Source organism: Nicotiana tabacum, chromosome 2 (assembly GCF_000715075.1).
Source record: "Nicotiana tabacum cultivar K326 chromosome 2, ASM71507v2, whole genome shotgun sequence".
NCBI lineage: Eukaryota > Viridiplantae > Streptophyta > Magnoliopsida > Solanales > Solanaceae > Nicotiana > Nicotiana tabacum.
Genome location: NC_134081.1, coordinates 47,314,448 through 47,324,155, shown reverse-complemented (window position 1 = coordinate 47,324,155; position 9,708 = coordinate 47,314,448). Strand labels below are relative to the sequence as shown.

Sequence of the window (9,708 nt, the reverse complement as noted above, 5' to 3'; positions counted from 1 at the left end):
AGTTGGTTACTATATTTAGATCGGGTTGTGCGCCACAACGAACTGATATTTGGTTATGGCATTTCATCTTTACTTGCAATTTCCTTGACTGTTTACCTGATTTACTTGCATATCTTCCTTATATGCTAGATTGTTGACTGAGCAGAATATTTTAAAACAAAGAATTGTGAGTATCAAATATGTTTTACCTGAGATTTCCTGATTTGATCATATATCTATTCTATACTTGTTGAAATTCTGAACTGCATAGGTGTTAGTGAGTATCATCTATAGTTCTTGCTTCTTTTACTTCGCCGAAGTTAGTTAGGATACTTATTGAGTACATAGGGTCGGTTGTACTCATACTATGCTTCTGCACCTTGCGTGCAGATCTTGGAGTTGATGTTGTTGTGTATGGCGGGAGTTGGCATTGAAGCTATACCTACGTTCCAGTTATGGCTATCACTTGTCCTTGGTAGCTTTAGATTCAGATTCTGTTCATTTACATTTCAAACGAATGTTGTAATTATTTTAATTCAGTTTTGTAAAAATCTAAGTCTTAGGGCTCATGACTTGTACTATCAGTCCTTAAGAAGTTGTATAAAAATTCAGCTATTTTATTTTTGACTCTTATCATTATCACTATATTGTATTTTATTTTTATTTGTCTAACCTAGCGGGTTGGGTTAGGTGCCATCACGACGGGTTGGCTTTTAGTTCGTGAAACAAAACTTTGTGAATTCGCTTAACATACAACATTATGAGTTAATCTGATTATTAACTAGATGCAATTCCTAAGCGTTTAGCAAATAGGTAATATCAAAGCAAGCAAGCAAACACATCTATCTACTACTTTACTATATTTTACGTTGGATACATCCAAAAATGGGAAGTACAATGCAAATATTTTGACGAGAATATCAAGCCAACCCGAGCATCATCTTAGAAAAGCAACTTCCGAGTAAAGTACCTCGCAGACAAAGAAGAAATGTTAGTAAGCTAATATGATGTAGAAATAAGTTATTAAAGTTTTTTTTTTGAAATGATTTTTTATTTAAAAATATTTTAGAAAATTGTTTCTTCCTTTTGAATATGATTTGAAATATTTTTTTGGAAAATTATTTTAGAAAATGTTTTAAAAAATTATTTTTTGAAAATGATTTTAAAAATATTTTTGGAGGCTCGGACGGTGTATGCTGTATAGCAATAAGACATTAGAATGCGAACACCGACTTGGTTGTAACTCCGGCGGCCAACCGTGCTGTCTTCCGAAGCACGAATATTCACATTCTCGTCTTTTATTTTTCTTTGGCTTTTGTCATCGCCTCATAAATATATTTAGTTCCGGATCCGAGGGACAGTGTAGTATCTTGTCCTTTATCAGTCAAAAATCATCACAAGGCCTCTAAAATTATATTCTCATCGGCATGTTCCTTTTCAGTGTGTCAGATCTGTACAATCATCAAAGAAACCAACAGAAACAATTTGTGTATACATTAGTAATCTAACAAAATGGTCGAAATCATAATAAGGACACAAGCATGAACCCCATAGCAGAAGCAGCTATTACAAAATCAAGACGGAACGAGCAATAATGAGGATAGATAAGCAACCAATTGGGGATCCCGTCTCACCCAAAATTTCAGCAACAATTAGTAACAAAGTCAACGAAACTCATAAGAGTTTTTTAGAGCAGCAATACAAATAAAAGAGCTCCTGGAATGGTGATAAACAGAAACAAACAAATAGTTCAAGATTCTATGACAGAGAAACATAGCAGCAATTTCCAGTCGCGTACAACAACCAAGAAAATCAAGTCAAATTAGTTCCAAACTCAAGATAGCAGCACAACACTATACCAAACGAACTATCACCTGAGATGGTGATAAACAGAAACGAGAAGGCTTGCCGGAGAAATACTCAGGGCCACCGGAAAATTTAGATCCGGCTAGATCTGCCATAGTATAACCAGCAAACATCATTTTTTATGTAATTTTACATATAAAAGTACACAAATAAACAAAACAAAAGGACGGAGAAGAAGAGGGGTCCGTCGGAAAATGCCATTTCCAGTGGAGTCTAAGGGTTTTCAGCCTAGATTCAAGTTTCTTTTTAGATCTGTTTTCTTGTAAAAGAAAGAACAAAGTGAGAACAATACAATAAAAATAATAAAAAAATGGGTTCGTTGATGATGCTCAGCCATGGCTGTCCCCAAACTGTTGGCGGCGAAGCATTGAGGGGGGGGGGGGTGTAGATGGTCGCGTCGAATATGGGAGGTCGCCTCCAGGCCTGGCATCACCTCCGGCGGCAGCATGACCATGGAGAAAATGGTGAGAAAAGGGAAAAGAAGAGAGTATTAGAGAGGGGAGGTCGCTGGGCTCGCTACTCCAAACAGTGGTGGTCGCTGGATTTTATTCTTTCTCCGGTCAGATCTATACTTCTCTGTTTCTTATCGTTCATGGCTATTGGAGAGGACATAGAGGGTTGTAGGAATGTAGCCATGGCCACCGGCCAGCCAGCTTGCCGGAGAAGGCGGCGGCGGCCTAACAGGGGACTGGAGCTGGCTATGTCTCTCAAAGAAGAGAGAATGAGAGATTTTTTGGGGCGTGCGACTGTGAGGGTGTAAGAATGAGAAATGAGAGTTATATTTTGAGGGTTTTGCCCTCTTATTTAGAAAAAATTTAAATAATAAAAATATAAAAGAAAAATGTGTAAACTAAATATGTGGTCCTCTTTTTTAGTAGAACATAAATGTAAAATGAGAGAAACATATGTGATCAAAATAAAAGGAAAGTCATGTCACATCATGTCTTATCATATCACATCAAGTAAAGGTGAACCAAGTCTCGTATTGATAACAGCACGGTAGGGGATTCAAGAATTAGTAAAGAAAAACAAAAATAATCAAGAAATACGCGGAAGCTAAAAGAAAATAAAAACAAAAAAAGAAGACAGAAATTAAAGATAAATTAAATTCAAGAAACTCTTTCTTGAATTCAAGAATTCTATTCTTGATGTTGAATCCTAACAACAACAATTAGCTAACGAAGAACTAATCGCCTTTGGTAAAGACTTAAAAACAAGAGATAGATTGTGAAACCCGACCCTTTAGAATAACAAGAATAACAATAAGCCTAAACTTATCACCTTTCTTGAATACCTAGAAATGATCTAAGATTTCGAAAAGATTTTAATCTTACCACCTTAAGTTGAGTCTTGAAGGTTGAAGAATAAATTCAAGAATAGCCACACACAAGAGTGCAAGAAAACTCTCATAATTTTTATTGATATTGTTTATAATCTCCCCTTTCAAAAGATCTTTCAACACTTGGTTGCACAAAATCAGAATAACTAAAACAAGAATAATTTAGTGGGTTAGAAAGTAAAGAAATATTTTTATTGCATACACTCTTTTTGGCTTTTATCACAAGACTAACTTTCTCCTCACCCTTATCCTCTTCTCTCTCACCAAGGTTTTCTTCTTTTTCTTCACTCAAACCCTCTTATTTGTCTACCTCACAGCTTTTTTCTATCTCATGAACTTCTCTCTTTTCTTTCCTCTCAAGCATACTCTTTCCCCCTTGACATCTCACTCTTTTCACTCAGCACAACCTCTCCTTTTTTTCTCCCTTGGTATTTCAACATGCACTCCCTTACTCCTCTCATTCTTTTCTCTCTCATATTTTTCCATATTCTCTTTAACAGTCTTTTCATCTTCATAAATTTGTGATGGAGTCAAAGGTCCAAGAATAAGTTTCTTTCCGTTAACCTCAAAAGAGTATCTATTTTTTTTTCATATTATATGAAGCTCTTCTATAACATACCATGGCTTTCCCAACAAGATATGATAATTATTCATGGGAATCACATCACACCAGATCGCATCCTCACACCTTCCAATAGAGTATAGTAATAACACTGTTTTATCTACCTTTACTCCTCCCAACTTGAATGGTTCATTATGCTCAACACAAGGCAAGTTTAATTTTTCAACCATATAAGTGCAAATTGAGTTATAGCCAAACGCTTTGTCAATTCTAAGTGCACAAATCGCAGACATTACTTTAGCTCTTGCCTTTTTCCACTCAAAGCAACTCTTGGTCGTTAATCTTTAAATTTATTAAAAAATATTACTAGTCACAACCCTTAGTGATAAGAATATGGAGTTAGAAAAAGAAAAGAAAAATGAAGGAACAATAAAGGAAGAATAGGAACTGGTTAGTAGAAAAAAAGGGAAAGAATTAAGGAAACCCAAAACCCACAAGAATAAGGAAAGAAGTTACCTTAATCTTCTAGAACTAGGATCCCCTCTTCTTATTTCCTTTCTTGACATGGAAACCAAATAACTCTTGAATTCTAAAAATAATAATGAGCCATAATGCTTTTCTTTGGGCTGATTTATGTTTTATTTTTGGTTTTATTTTTTTCATTTTGTTTTGCCTAAGAACCTCCCAAGATTATCAAGATTGAAATCTTGATTAGCCTATGCTCTGATACCACTTGATAACAACACGATAGAAGATTCAAGAATTAGTAAAGAAAAATAAGAAAAAATCAAGAAATACGCGGAAGCTAAAAGAAAACAAAAACAAAAAAAGAAGATAGAAATTAAAGATAAATTGAATTCAAGAAACTCTTTCTTGAATTCAAGAATTCTATTCTTGATGTTGAATCCTAACAACAATAATTAGCTAACGAAGAACTAATCTCCTTTAGTATAAACTTAAAAATAAGAGACATATTGTGAAACCCGACCATTTAGAATAACAAGAACAACAATAAGCCTAAACTTATCACCTTTCTTGAATACCTAAAAGTGATCTAAGATTTTGCAAAGGATTTAATCTTACCACCTTAAGTTGAGTCTTGAATGTAGAAGAATAAATTCAAGAGTAGCCACACACAAGAGTGCAAGAAAAATCTCACAATTTTTATTGATATTGTCTATAATTTCCCCTTTCAAAAGGCCTTTCAACACTTGGCTGCACAAAATCACAAGAACTAAAACAAGAATGATTTAGTGGGTTAGAAAGTAAAGAAATATTTTTCTTGCATACACTTTCTTTTGCTTTTATCACAAGACTAACTTTCTCCTCACCCTTATCCTATTCTATCTCACCAAGGTTTTCTTCTTTTTCTTCACTCAAACCCTCTTGTTTCTCTACCTCACAGCTTTTTTCTATCTCATGAACTTCTCTCTTTTCTTTCCTCTCAGGCTTACTCTTTTCCTCATTGACATCTCACTCTCTTCACTCAGCACAACCTCTCCTTTTTCCTCCCTTGGGATGTCAATATGCACTCCCTTACTCCTCTCATTCTTTTCTCTCTCATATTTTTTCATATTCTCTTTAACAGTCTTTTCATCTTCATAAATTTGTGAGGGAGTCAAAGGTCCAAGAATAAGTTTCTTCCCGTTAACCTCAAAAGAGTATCTATTTTTTTCCATGTTATATGAAGCTCTTCTATAGGTATACCATGGCTTTCCCAATAAGATATGATAATTATTCATGGGAATCACATCACACTAGATCGCATCCTCATACCTTCCAATAGAGAATATGGACCATAAAATAATTATAACACCTAGACAACTCATATCCTTTATCCTTGAGCTCTTCCTCCCAACTAATAATTTCTTTATTCGCTCCTGAAATCCAATGATCTTGTTTTGCAACCTTTTAGCTTGAGATCTTGTTAAAGGCCCTCTTTGAGATTCTCAAGCTTCATCCTAATCCTTGAATAGAGTTGATCTTCCTAGGATGCTACCATTCCCCTCTTCTTGAAGAAAAGCCATCCTCGAATTTCGACCTTGCAAGAAAAAGAAGACATGCACTAGTAAATGGCATCCAATAATCTTAAGAAATGGTAGGAATAAAACAAGATAGTGACCATGTGTCCACTTGACCCAATTAAGCCTTATAGGTATATATACGCCATTATAAAGCATATGAACATCATCATCACAATAAAATTTATGCTTACTTAGATTTGTCCAATAAAAACTCTTTTAGATGCACTATGTAATGAAATTTGCAATGCGATCTTACAAATAAGGTAGTCCAAACATGTGCATGCCAAAAAAATTACAAAATATTGGCCTTTAACAAGAACTAAAACATGAATGATTTAGTGGGTTAGAAAGTAAAGAAATATTTTTCTTGCATACATTCTCTTTGGCTTTTATCACAAGACTAACTTTATCTTCACCCTTAACTTCTCTCTCACCAAGGTTTTCTTCTTTTTCTTCATTCAAACCCTCTTGTTTCTCTACCTCACAGCTTTTTTCTATCTCATGGCCTTCTCTCTTTTCTTTCCTCTCAAGCTTACTGTTTTCCCCCTGACATCTCACTCTCTTCACTCAGTACAACCTCTCCTTTTTCCTCCCTTGGGATGTCAACATGCACTCCCTTACTCCTCTCATTCTTCTCTCTCTCATATTTTTTCATATTCTCTTTAACAGTCTTTTCATCTTCATAAATTTGTGAGGGAGTCAAAGGTCCAAGAATAAGTTTCTTCCCGTTAACCTCAAAAGAGTATCTATTTTTTTCATGTTATATGAAGCTCTTCTATAGGCATACCATGGCTTTCCCAACAAGATATGATAATTATTCATGGGAATCACATCACACCAGATCGTATCCTCATACCTTCCAATACATAATAGTAATAACACTCTTTTATCTACCTTTACTCCTCTCAACATGAAGGGTTCAATATGCTCAACACAAGGCAAGTTTAATTTTTCAACCATATAAGTGCTAATTGAGTTATATCCAAACTCTTTGTCAATTCTAAGGGCACAAATCACAGACATCACTTTAGATCTTGTTTGAAAAATAATTTTACCATTGTGTCTTCCTTCCATTCGGTATATTGTAAGTTCGACTTTTCAAGTTGTTGAGTCATAGCTCGCCTCCTTTCACTATAACTACCTGTTTGAAACATCTTGAACAAAGATTAGAAGAATTATGTATCTCTCAAATTTGGCTTTTTCCTCTAATGTTCTCGCCTCTCTTGCCTTTTTCCACTCAAAGCAACTCTTGGTCGTTAATCTTTAGATTTATTAATAAACCTTACTAGTCACAACCCTTAGTGATAAGAATGTGGAGTTAGAAAAAGAAAAGGAAAGTGAAGGACCAAACATAGGAAGAATAGGAATTGGTTAGTAGAAAAGGAAAGAATTTAGGAAACCCAAAACCCACAAGAATAAGGAAAGAAGTTACCTTAATCTTCAAGAACTAGGATCCCCTCTTCTTGTTTCCTTTCTTGACATAGAAACCAAATAACACTTGAATTCTAAAAATAATAATAAGCCATAATGCTTTTCTTTGGGCTGATTTTGGCTTGATAACAACACGATAGGGGTCCAAGAATTACTAAAGAAAATCAAGAAACGTGCGGAAGCTAAAAAAAAATAAAGAAACAAAAAATCGACGGAAAATTAAAGATAGTGTCACGACCCAAATTCTCCCTCCATGAATCGTCGTGACGGCACCTAGTCTCTACGACTAGGTGAGCCTAACACTTCCGAAAATGGAATGAAATACATGAAAATTTAACAACTAACAGTAACAGATATTTTAATAAGCAATTGAGATGACGCTCGGCATATACAATTGTCAACTCTCGAAATATTTATAACACTCCCAAGACCCGGAACACCGTAAGTTACAAGCTTCTACAAAGTTCTAACTTATTTATACATCAGTGTCTATAGAAATAAGAGAAGAATCAACATAGTGGGGATAGAGGGGGGACTCCGAGGATCTACGGCGCGGGCAGATGTACCTTAAAGTTCTCCGAAAATAGCAGCGACTGCAACTAAGGACGAGGCTGGTAAAAGGAACCTTGATCTGCACACCAAAAACATGTGCAGGAAAGGGCGTGAGTACACCACAGCGGTACCCAGTAAGTGCCGAGCCAAACATCGGGTGAGTAGTGACGAGGTCAGGTCAGGCCCACTGGTATATAATAATAAAAACAGGAGAATAAGCAGTATAATAAAAGACTAAAGTTCAACAAAGGAAAGCACAGTGAAATAACATAACTGTGCACGAAATTAAGCCACAAGGGATCTCCTGAGATACCGTCTCGTAATCCCAAAAGTAAATATGCAGGGAGAACTCCCGAGGTACCGCCTCGCAGTCTCAAAGTAAATGTGCAAGGGGATCTCCCGGAATACCGTCCCGTAGTCCCAAAAGTAAATATGTAGGGGGATCTCCCGGGATACCGTCCCATAGTCCCAAAGTAAATACACAGCGCAATCAATTACAAACGACAAGTATAACAAGAGAATATACAGTCTAGACTAAGGACAAGTCGGGAAAGAAGCAGGAATTCAATAGGCATGCTGCAAAGAGTTCTAAGCTAACAGGGTAACTACGCATGCTAGTATATTCAGTTAAGGTGGAAACAGAGAATTTCTCAGTAAAAATCAGGTTTTTCAAGAAATAGCCCGTGTACGCACTCGTCACCTCGCGTACACGACGCTCACATAGTAAAATCAGTACCAAATTCTAAGGGGATTTCCCCCACACAAGGTTAGGCAAGCAACTTACCTCAAACGAAGCTCAATCAATCCGTAACAATGCTCTTTCCACGAAAATCCAACTCCGAATAGCCCAAATCTAGTCAAAATCAATTACATATCATAAATATAACTACAAGGAACTAATCTAGCTACTGAAATCAAAGCTAAAGCAAGAAATTAGAAAATCACCCTAAAACACCTCCCCGGGCCCACGTCTCGGAATCGAGTAAAAGTCACCAAATATGAACATCCATTCACTCACGAGTTCACTCGTACCAAAATTATCCAAATCCGATGTCCAAATCCTAATCAAAACCTAAAATCTTAGTTAAGGAACTTCTTCTCATTTTTCCCCAATTTTCAACCCAAATCCGAAATTTAAATGATGAAGTTAATGATAGATTAGTGGGATATAACCAAAATCAAGTTAGGAATCATTACCCTAAAGCTTCTTCTCAAAATCCCTCAAAAGATCGCCAAATCCCGAGGTCTCAAGTCCAAAAATGAAGAATGAAATCAAACCCTCGCACTTAGCCCTTTTTCTGCCAGAGATCTCGCTTCTGCGAGCCTTCACTACATCTGCAGTACCGCACCTACGGAAATACCATCACAGGTGCGAAAATCACTTAAGGGGAACTGGGTCCGCATCTGCGAACAAGCGCCGCATCTGAGGGCCCGCACCTGCGTTCCTCTTCCGCTTCTGTGTGTCTGCTTCTGCGGATTATCGCTGCACCTGCGGCCCAAGCTTGAAAGGGCCTAAACCGCTTCTGCGGCTCCATGGCCGCTTCTGTGGCACTACACCTGCGGCCCAAAGTGCGCAGGTGTGATTACACTAGGTGCAGCAGCTTTAGCAATTGCATAAGTCCCAAACTCAATCCGTTAAGCATTCGAAACACACCCGAGGCCCCCGAGACCTCAACCGAACATACCAACTAGTCCTAAAACAACATACGGACTTAGTCGAGACCTCAAACCACATCAAATAATGCTAAAATCACTTATCATTCTCCGATTCAAACTTAAAGAACTTGAAACTTCCAAATTCGACAACCGATGCCGAAACCAACCAAACCACGTCCGATTGACCCCAAATTTTGCACACAGGTCATATTCAATCCTACGGACCTACGCCAACTTCCGGAATCGGAATCTGACCCTGGTATCAAAATACCACTACCGGTCCAAATCTCTAAAACTTT

At 36.9% G+C, this 9,708-nt stretch overlaps 1 long non-coding RNA gene across 1 annotated transcript; it reads right to left on the bottom strand.

Moving 5' to 3' along the window:
* Positions 1-740: 740 nt before the first annotated feature.
* LOC142170702 (uncharacterized) lies at positions 741-2,595 on the bottom strand. Its single transcript, XR_012700088.1, has 2 exons — positions 1,854-2,595; positions 741-1,430 (listed from the first exon to the last, which is right to left on the bottom strand). It is a non-coding gene; the product is annotated as an uncharacterized LOC142170702 (long non-coding RNA).
* Between the last annotated feature and the right edge of the window lie 7,113 nt (positions 2,596-9,708).